Below are 11,984 nucleotides of genomic sequence, written 5' to 3' on the forward strand. Positions count from 1 at the left end.
GCAAAAAAACTGAAAAAAAAAAAAAAAAAAGACTTTGAGCTTCATCAAGAAATTCTTGGCATAACATGACCCAAAAAAGAGTCAACCTTATGGAAGACATTTACTTTTTACTAGACATTAAGAAGTTAAGGAGAGCAGTTGGTTGATACAAACACAACTGAACTAAAGCAGAAAGTATAAGAAAATGAGTTTATGAAATCAGATATAATCTGATTAGAGGCAGATTGTTAAGAGAAGCAGATCTCACAATGGAAAAGTGTCTAATGTAATAAAAGTGAATAATTCAAATATTCAGCTTAAAATATAGTTAAAGATTTGAAAGTATGTAAAGTAAAATCTGTGAATGAGAAACAGAATACTGTGAAGACTAGAATTATTAATTATATTAAAAATGAAAACGGTGATGGTGCTTGCATTCAGAATGGTGCGTGGTAATAAATGAGATGGCAGAAACTACAGTCAGTGCAAACACTATGGCTACAAGGGTCAGAAAGTATGTTTCAAAGCATTCTACATAGTGTCTAGGCATTATGGAGGTTGTAACCAATCTACAAGAGTCCGTAGAAAGTTACTTAAACTGTCATGAAAAGCTGTGAATGCAGTAGAAGCAAATGAGCAGAACAAAACTGAAATGTTTTTGGCACAACTGAACTTAAAGCATGTTTCAGATAGTGAAAAGCTGCCAGTTGTAACAATAATGATGACATGAATTCAGTTCAAGCTGTTAATAGTTAAAAGGATAAATGCTGATCAGAAAAGCTGATTATCAAAGCCATGTGTGCTGTATTCAAATTGGATACAGAACAGAATGCAATATACTGTCTGAATCTATACTTATGGCACTGAAGCTGAATAACTTGTTTAAGCTTTTCAATCACAAATCATCTTTATTGATGTCTAGACAGCAATCATCGATCCATATAATCATGAAATCCAGAAACAACTACATAGCTTATCTTTAACAATAATTTTAAACTGGATATTTATTTAATTTATTTATTATTTGTTCATAGGTTCATAGGTAGGTACTAGGCTATCGGCCCTAGGGCCCATACAAGCCTAGCCAAAAATTTACCCTGGCTTTCGCCACCCAAGAAAATTATTTTCCTGTGCCCCTGTCGAGCAGAGCCACAGAAGTGATCCCCGGGGTGAATTTCCCATTTCCCATCCAATCATCAAGATTTTTCTTGAAGAGTGCTAATGAGGAGCTCTGTTTGACATAAATAGGTAGTCTGTTCCAGAGTATGGGAAGTCTCTGGGACAGGAATCTATCCCTCCAGCATGTTCTGTTTATTGTGGTGACAACGTTAAGGTCCCTAGAGCATGTAGCTTGGAGGGATTGGGATTTCTTTAAGTGGAGCATGTCCAACAGCTCTGGGTTTGACATAGCTTTGTATGTTAGGCAGAGATCGCCCCTGAGTAGGCGATATGCAATGGAGTAAAGCTGTAGTTTTTTGAGACGGTCTGCATAGGGCATCTGTTTGAGGCCAGTAATCCTCTTTGTGAGGTATATCTGTGGTCTTTCCAGTTGTTGTAGATGTCTTGTGAGGTACATACCAAAAGGCGTTGTACTCTATAATGGGTCTAATGAGTGATGAGTAGAGGGAACAATGACCTCTTTTTCTGGATGAGAATCTTTTGTGATGAGATGAGCCACGTAGAAGGATTTCCTGACCACTGTGGCGATGTGATTATCAAAGGAGAGACTACTGTCCACCTGTGTCCCAAGGTCTCATCACATTTTCAGCATTAAGTAGACTACCAGCTATGTGGTAGTTCATGGGTACAGAGTTTTTACCAAAGAGGATGACAATACACTTTTTGGCATTGAGCTTTAGGCCATGCCTTTGACACCAGGTATCTGTCTCAGTGAGGCCCTTTTGTAGTTTGTCCACATCGTTAGGAGTTTTGATTATGGCTCCTAGTTTGCAGTCATCTGCAAACTTTGTTAGCCAAAGACCTTCTGTGTTGGCCTGCACTTCAGGGAAGAAGTTGATTAGATTGATCCCACTAGACCAGTGACCTCTCTTCTGGGGAGAATGAAGGTGGTATTTATACTGAACAGGGGACATTTGACCACTGCCTTGGGTAATTCTACAATAATTTTCCTGTGGATGGAGTGGAAATGCTGCTGGAGAAAGACATGGAAGATGGAAGAGGAGAGAGAATTGCTGGGTTTGTGCATATTAAGTAGATGAAAACTTCTGAAAATGGAGAGTTTGCAAATGTGCTTCACTTGTAGATGTTACATATATAGATGAGGAGTTTCCACATTCAAAAATTATTGTTCTTCAGGAAGGTAGTCTGCAAAATATTATTGTTTTACTGAAAATACTGCATGAAGAAAGAGCTGAGTAAAAAGTGACTTTATCTAGGTCAATGGCCAGAGGCAGTAGAGAGACACTTTCCTATTACAGGCTTTATCTAGGTTAATGGCCAGAGGAAGTAGAGAAATTCTCTCCTATTACAAACTTTATCTAGGTCAACGGCCAGAGGCAGTAGAGATACGCTTTCCTATTACAGGCTTATTCTGGGTCAATGGCCCGAGGCAGTGGAGAAACACTTTCCTATTACTGGCTTTATCTAGGTTAAAGGCCAGAGGCAGTAGAGAAATGCTCTCCTATTACAGGCTTATTCTGGGTCAATGGCCAGAGGCAGTGGAGAAACACTTTCCTATTACCGGCTTTATCTAGGTCAATGGCCAGAGGCAGTAGAGAAACACTTTCCTATTACAGGCTTTATCTAGGTCAACGGCCAGAAGCAGTAGAGAAATGCTTTCTTATTAAAGGCTTTATCCAGGTCCATGGCCAGAGGTAGTAGAAAAACACTTTCCTATTTCAGGTTTTATCTAGGTCAACGACCAGAGGTAGTAGAGAAACGCTTTCCTATTACAATGATTATTGTTAGTCAAGAAATGAATGCAGAGAGTGCTGGAGGAAGGTTGGAACTACTTTTAGATGCACAAAGAGAGAGAAGAGAGGATCCAGGAAACTACACTGAATGTTTGTAAAGTAGGCATGTAAAGGAAAGAAAAAGAAAACTCACGAGAAACTGGAAAGTTAAAAATATATGCAGCAGCTATTGTTGCTGACAAGATGGATAGTATAATGCAGCTGAGTGTAAATAAAGAAAGGAGACAACCTATAGTGAAGACTCAGAACAGAAATGGAGATTCTATTAACAGGAATATTGTTTGGAATTTTCAAGAATTTATGCTTGGCTTTTCTGTCACGGATGCAATGGCTCTGAGATGTGATGGGGAAGAAAAAGGTAACTAAGAACATATGTTCTGGGAGAGTAATGAGTGGGCAGACTGTACAAATCTCTACAAAGTACTTTGGCACAAATATTGGATGAACAAATTGGTGTAACTTAGGAAATGATTCTTTTGAGCTGGGACACATGATCTGGATTAACTTGACATAGAAAATCCTTATTAAGCTTAATTCTGGTGGCGCCAAAAAAAATTGCTAGAAAATGGAAATAAAAGTCTAAACCGATGTATCTGAACTACTGAATATTGTAACAGAGATAAAAAATGGAAGTGGGATCTTTTAAAAAGGAAATAAGCAAATTACATAGAAATAAATGTAAACGGTGGGAACAATACATGCATAATAATGTTCAGGAGGAGGAGCAGAAGTGAGGTTTAAGGGAAGGCAGGAATTCAACAATTTTTGTAATGCTATTAAGGAATACATCCATCAGTAACAGTCCAGCAGTTTTGGATAAAAGTATTTACATTTCAGATGCAAATTCAACCATTCCCTAGTCTTCAGTTTCCTATTTTGTCTCACTGTGCCACTCTTTGTCTTAATTTACTAATTTATATTGAAATTAAAAAAAAATATATTTATCTAACATCATTTATACTTGCAAATACACTCACATTAAAAAATCTCTCCTTGAGTAAGTGCAAAGTGCTTATCATAATAGAGTTATTCATATAGTTTTACTTACTTTAACATGATAAACAATTATAGTCTTATATATGAAGATAAGTTGAATTAACAGTCTACAAACAGATGCATTAATGGTGGCTAGCATTCAAACAACAGTTTTGTCAGATCTGTAATTATCCAATCACAAGACAAACTTTCTTACACAACATAGTTCAACATGCATTTAGTCTCTAACATTTTTTATTATCAAAATTTTCCAGTTTGTTGTCAAAGAAAGCCCTCTTAAAGATATCAATAATATGCCTGTGTTCTTTATACTATAAGTCAAACTGAAGAAAAATATTAGAGTAAGCAAACCAAGATACATCCTTGACTATATTTTAACTGGTATGTCTACAGGTGGTTGAAATTTGATTCTCCCAGTATTAAGTGCCTAAATCATGAGCTTCTGAGGAATAGAACACCTGAAACTGTTTTCCATAGTAAATCACTGCATATGTAGTTCTAAGTGTGTGCCTGCATTAATTCCTTTATCTGTGAAGCTGTAAACATAGGTTTGAGGGTATGACATTGTGGGAGGGCAAGAAAGTTTGAATTATCACCTTTTTGGTATTTTGCACATTTGTAGCTGGCAATATGGTCCTCAATATCTTGTAATTTCAGATTTCGTAGTGGATCCATTTTAATTTAGTGCTCATACATTGAACACAAACTACAGCCATATTTTCTGATACATTGTGCCATAATTATACTCACTAAGATAAAACATCAACATTACAATATCTACTTTATATTTTGCTTGCTATTTTAAATAGGAAACAAATGCATTGATATAAAATATTAGTAATATTTAAATTCAAAACAGTGAATGACACTTTAATAATATTTTGCATAACTCTATAACCTTTATATTACATTCCTTTAAAGTAATAAGTTGCACTGTTATTAATTTTCACATTTTTTTATCTGATGACATCCTGGGGATACGAGAATGAAACTATTTATCTATTATTGTTTTATGACTGAAAAAATATTAAACTTTGGATTTTATCTGATTCCATCTGATTTTATTTGCTGCAACAGCCACCTACTTCACCTTTCATTCAGGTTGCAACAGTTGGTTTTGCCTTTTGTTCTTAGTTTTGTGGTGTGTACTTTTCAGATAGATTAAGTCTCTTCAAACCATGTTGCATTTTTGAAATATTTCAATTGGCAAAAAGTCCAAAGTTACAAATGAATGCAGCTGGTTATTTTATAAATCAAAAATTTCTACTTGTCCTCTGGTGTCAACACACAGACATCAAAAGCCCAACATTGGAATATTTGTTTCATTGTACAACACTCTTTTCACACTTTGTAACAGACAATTCATCTGGGGAATTAGTCAGGCAGATAGTTCCTTTCCAACCTTCACTAGCCACCCACTGACCATACTCATGATTGCTCTTTTCCATCTTAAACATCCTGTCCTCTTTCATCTTCCATATTCACAATACTCATATAATCAGGTATCTTAATGGAGGCTATTTCATGTCCTCAGCAGCATCAGTTACGTATGGCTTTTCTTTCAGTTTATCCATCTTCACACTTACAAATGTCTACACATCCTCTGGGAAAAATATTTATTTATTTATTTGTCTTTGTTTACTGGGAAAGTCTGATTGGGTAATACCCATTTTCAGCAGAGGCCTGGGGAGAAAAGCTCCACTTGCTTACACTGCATTATACTAAGCTCCAGTCAACACAAAGTAGTTACATTTCTATTTACATTTATACACATACAGTAGATACATTTATGCATTCCAAGATTTTACAGAGGTGGAAGTTACTAAAGAGAAAGGACATATGCAACTTAGTGGATTGTACAGGCAGCAGTTATGTATAAAAATGGTTTTGTCATTTCAGTGAGAGGTTGAGAATATTATGTTTAAGGAGAGTATTTGGAGAACATCATATGGTGAACACAAGGTTTTAACCCTGTGATGAGCATGTAAAGGACCAGGACTGGTTATGATGTTTAACCAGTGGTTTAAAACTACTGAGTCTGTCAGAGAGTTTTATTTGTGTGGGGATACTATTTCAGAGTTTAGCAAGTCTCCTGCAACATTATTTGACTTATTTGTAAATAATAAAAATTTGTTACTAGAATGGAAATCCATTACTGGACAGTAGGGCAGTAATACGTTTTGTAGTGCAGAGCATTTTTTCTGAATGATGAATGAGTTTGCATGCTGTAGTTAGTTGTGAATATATTAGATAGTTGAGCAGTTCAAGCCAGTTTAATTGCTTTAAGCTATGACAATGGTGGGTCTTATGAGGGAAACGTGGCAAATGTAGCTATTTTATTGTAGCAGGATGCAGCAGCATACTTGAGAGTTGGCAGTAAGAAGGTGTTGGCTAGAGTTTTTCTTTGCAGTATCTGTAAAGAATGCATTGCTTCTATAAAAGGACCCTAGTTTCTGGTGTGTAGATTTAATGGTGTGCAGTATATGGTGGTCATATTTGAGACTGTCATCTATTATAACACCTAGAAGTTTACTGTGAGTTATGGTTTCAATGATAGTATTATTTGCTGACTTTATGGTTAAAGATTGCTTTTGATGTTGGCAACTTTTTGAGGTGAAAAGCATTAACTTAGTTTTGTTGTGGTTTCATTTCTAATGTCTGAGAAATCATCATCTATTAATATTGGTGAATGTTCTACTATTTATCTCTTTCACAGTTATCACAATTGGCACAGAAACTGTTTCTCCTCATTTCATACACAAAATGCATAATAATTATTTGCAGTTTACCATATTTTTGACCTAAAATTGAAAACAACCAGTATGTTCTTTCAGTTTCCAGTAGGCTTCATAGTGAACTCAGTCCAGAATGCCATCTTTGTTTTTACAAAGAGCAGTCTGTGTCTTCCAGATTGTTAGACATTCTACCCAACTTTAAATTCTTCCTCTGCCTAATTTTCTAAAATTGCCAATTGCTGAAATACATAAAGTGCCCAAATGTCTGTACTGCTTTGTCACTTATATCATGTGCTACCTGCTTTATTAGCAACATAGCACCATATTGATTGTAAAGAAAATCTGAATCAAAACTTCACACACCTCCAAATATTTGGTATATCCTGCCAACAATCTTTCATCAGTGCCTCATTTTATACAAGATTGCTTCTAATGTTTTACTAGTATCCTTAGTACTAAGCCATAACAATGTCTTCTCACAATCTCTCAATTTCTGCCATTGTAGTTCTTCTAAATCCTCATCTGCCTTTTCTCCACTTCCCTCTTCATAGAATCATATCTAAGTACTAGGTTAGCTGCCCTTGCAGGCCATTTTAAGCCTAGTCAATTTCCCTTTTTTGTGCTTGAAATAACCCATCCTATCTGGTTATAAATTAGGCTTACCCAGCCCATATCTGATAATTATATATAACTCCTAATGAGAATAATTGGGACTGTACCATAGAAAATTTGAGGGGACCAATGCATGGGACAAAGTATCTAGGAGTTACCTCTGTCCATCAGCAGTACAGAGGACAGTCCTTGGGTAAATTTTCTGTTGCCCATTCATAGATCATAGAAGATATATTTCTATAAGAACAATATACTTGATTAAGGTGCGAAACAAAAAATATAAGTAATGGAAAAGAAATTGCACTACAACTTTGAAAAATGAAATAAAAAGCCGGACAGACAAATTAAACATAGTGTGAGACAAAAATCAAGCAAAATTTGAAGACCACTTGTATAAAGATATTCCCTGGGATTCAAGAAGCTCGGCGCAAGGCCGGCGTAAGGTCTGCGCCGGCGGTGCAGTGAATAGCCGGCGCAGTAGTGCCATATGCATATTAATGAGAGTGCACCGCAACCACAGACATGTGCGTAGTGTACGTGAGCGAGCCCAGGTAGGATGCATCTGGAGGCGTGTCTAAGCCAGCATGAGGTGAGCAACCTAATGTGCTGACAGCCACGGTCCGCCCATAATAGTAATGGCAGCAGCCAGGTCCCGTGCAGAATGAAACGCACGTAGAGTATGCAGCATAGTACCCGTCCCAAATAAACGGAGAAGCAAATACAAGCCACGAAGGCTTAAGTGTACCCATCCAAGGAGCAAAGGATACGCATATGACCGCGTTTGTCCCGCAATGCACCGTCAGTGGTTACACTCAGAGAAGGTGTACAGCAGCATGTCAGCGCCGCACCGACATAGGTGCAGCGACTAAGGTCACCACCTGTCCCACTTTGGGTGGGGCAGTCTCTCTATGGGCAGTTGTGTCCCAAAAACGTATTAAAAATGGCAAATGTGCTAAGATTGTAGGACATAATGATATCCCGTATTTAATGTAATGGTAGCATGAATTGGTTATTTCTGTAACTGAAATACCTAAATGTCACAAGAAACAGAATAAGCAAGCAAATTGCCACAACAATAAGCTTTTACTTAGGCAAACAAGTGAAGTTCTATGCTATATAGTGACCGTGTATGTGTCGGCCTGTAAAGTCAGATGTGAGTCCCGGAAATATCCCAGCTTGGAAACTGGAAAAGGTGGCAACCCCAGTAGCGACATGGGCATGGTCACCAGGGTTACCAGCTGTCCCAATGTGCCATGGACAGTCCCTGATTGGACAGTTGTGTCCCTGCAACAATCGGAAAATGGAAAATGACCTCTGATCCCCTGCCAAAAATATTCCCGCAATATATATGTAATAGTAGTATAAAACATATACATTTGTATATGAAACACATACATGGCATAAGAAAATGAATAAGGAACCCAAATGCTTACAGAATAAGCTTATAGTATGGCAAACAAGTGAAGTTCTGTCAACTGCACTTGCCGTGGGTATGTGTAGTCCTGCAAATTCGAAGTTTCCACATAACATGCCCCACTATGGGCATTGGAAAAGGTGCCAACCATAATGGTCACAAGCAGTTGTGAGAGTACATAGCCGGGTAGCTGTGTTGACATAACAACAGTAAGGAATCAAGATACCTTAAACACAGGCAAACATGTGCATAGCAACATATCCCACACCCAGCAACGTCTCTGTCGCATACACTGGATGGCGTATGTTGAAGTGTAATATCCAGAAGCAGAACCCATGCATTCGGATGTAATACACAATAGCCTCATTGTACATGTCAGTCCCACCCATGTACACCTATGCACCCTAACCTGCTAGCATCCGTGTGCAGCTATACACCCACACACAATGTGCATACCTGAAATGTGGTAAGATGTTTGTGTTAGGCAATGCCACGCCAAATCACCCACATGTCACCAACCCACCTCAGGTACAGATATGTAAATGGCTGCATGTGAATGTGTCTGCAGAATGTGTACATCCCGCATGTGGTATGTACCCGTCGAAACCATATAGGTTTGCATACGACACGGTGCACATAACTGTACACATGTGGACAAGTCGGGTTGTTGAACCACCGGATCGATGTTTAGCTATGCAGTGAAGTCGATCACATATAGCGGAACACGTGCCTATCAAACAGGACGTCCTAACAGGGTGCTACTGGCAAAGAAGGGGAAGGTGGGACATCACATGTGGAGAGTAGCGTTGCCGGACGGCCAAATACACACGGTCAAGGTAAAGGACGGAACAACATGCAAATGGCCGGATGGATGTTGTTCGAAAAATATATATAGAAACACATATGAAGTGCCAGTTTAGACTCGAAATACTATATAATGCATTGAATTGTACCATACAATATGGCAGTAGAAGTAAGCCTGCATGTAATTGGTGAAGCTAAGCTGTAGTGTGATGGAATTCTGATCCTGGCAGTAACCAGTACAGCAGGCTTATGTCTGTCAGCATTAATTATCTGCTGGGTTACAGAACAATAAATGTATGTACATGCATAACATCACCCCTTCCTCTGAGGAGGATGGCCTTGTGAGCTCAATCAAAGATAACAGTACAACTCCTTACCAGAGAGACAAAGCAACGTATTAAGAAATTAACTGAGTACTGTATCGGAACAGTCTAGGGTCCTTGAAACAGTTACAATCACAGAAGGACAGTGTAATTGACAAGGTGCCTTGCAAGGCTGTGTTATTCTCATGGGAAAACATTTTAAAAGCACGACCCCAGCACCCACGTATGTATAGACTATTGTGGACCATAGTGATGGAAATGCCCTGTGACCGACCACGTCAGTAAGGTGGGCAAAAGCTGATTGTAAACACTATATAAAGAAACTGCTTACTGTATAGAGTCAGACAAAACTCTCATACTTGGACTGTATATGATTTAGCCTGCCTGTGTACACTACTAAAACTTTCTGAACCCGAGCCTCCTGTGTTATTGACTGTCACTTAGAAAAGCCTACTGATAACTACAGTCTGGTTTTAACAACTTATTTGACATTGTGATCCTTGTAATCCGGAATTCCCTTGGTAAGCTACAGGTCAGAGTGCATAGCTGGTTAGACATATACGCAGGAGAATTTGCCTAAATGGTTCTTCTTGAATGAAAAGACCTCCGACTGAATTGTTGTGTGTAAAGAGGCTGTTTACTGTCTGATCTGTGGCTGAAAAGCGGAAAACTGGATCCCAAGAAGAAATCGTGCAGCCTTAAACAGGAGGCTCAGGTAAGGAGTGTTTGCCTCTTTGTCTCTATTGTAGATCAGCGGAATGTCACTTAAAAACAACACTAGAACTGCAAGGTGGAGGAGGATAGAACCCAACTAATAGTGCAAAACCAAGACCTCGACTGTTGTATAAAATTCACTGCTGCTTGAATAAAATGAAAAAACGAAAAAACAGGTTTATTCCTTCCACGTTAAGCGCTTTCAGCTGTCCCCAGCCTTCATCAGAACAACTAATCATTGCAAACTCAGAGTTTAAATACATATCTAATTAACATCTTAATTGCTAAATTGGTTAAAAAACCGCCAAAAATGTTAAAACATTATTACAACAAAGCTAAAGTCAAATCCCTTTGTGACTACTATGTCCTCTTTAAAATCCACTATTGTTTATACATATATAGTGAAAACATTCTCATATGCAAATTAACATATGTTAAAAGTTATGTTAAAAATTATGTTATAAATTATACGTTGCAACTGGAGTGTGAAAAATAGAGTTAACATATACTATTCTCTACCTTTGTTCACTTTTTCATACTATCATAGTATGGTGTATATAAATATTTCCCTTAGCATACTTAGGCTAAACTTATCCCTATATGCAATTCATACTATGACTGCTGCGTATGTTATTTATATGTATATGTAATGCAAACATATCAATACAAATAAAACAGTTAGAATAGATGATGTATGTCACACCACAATCAGATGTAAAAGAGGCAATTGTAAAAGCAAACAAGTGGTGTATGTGGCAATTTGTACAGCATGTAATGCCCACTACATTGGGAAAACCGAGAGACAATTAAATAGACGTGATTCTGAAAGCATCAATACAGAATAGGAAGTGTGACACCAAGAACGCATTATACAGGCACATTTTGGACAAAGGTGTTGAACATAGCTTCCTCTTCTCAATTATTGATCAGGTGGATAACACACCGCTCGAGGTGATTGAAAACTAAGCTGGCTCTATGTGAAAGCAAGTGGCAGATTTTGACAGACTCTACTACACCTCCTGGTCTTAATGATTTTATTAGTTTAAAACCATTTTTGGCTTTAGAATAACATACGCAGCAGTCATAGTATGAATTGCATATAGGATAAGTTTAGCCTAAGTATGCTAAGGAAATATTTATATACACCATACTATGATAGTATGAAAAGTGAACAAAGGTAGAGAATAGTATATGTTAACTCTATTTTCACACTCCAGTTGCAACGTATAATTTATAACAATTTTAACATAACTTTTAACATATGTTAATTTGCATATGAGAATGTTTTCACTATATATGTATAAACAATAGTGGATTTTAAAGAGGACATAGTAGTCACAAAGGGATTTGACTTTAGCTTTGTTGTAATAATGTTTTAACATTTTTGGCGGTTTTTTAACCAATTTAGCAATTAAGATGTTAATTAGGTATGTATTTGAAGGAAAAATTATTTTTAAAGCTGGGGAACTAAAGG

The sequence above is a fragment of the Protopterus annectens genome, chromosome 12.part0, assembly GCF_019279795.1.
Source record: "Protopterus annectens isolate FY-2018-M chromosome 12.part0, PAN1.0, whole genome shotgun sequence".
NCBI lineage: Eukaryota > Metazoa > Chordata > Ceratodontiformes > Protopteridae > Protopterus > Protopterus annectens.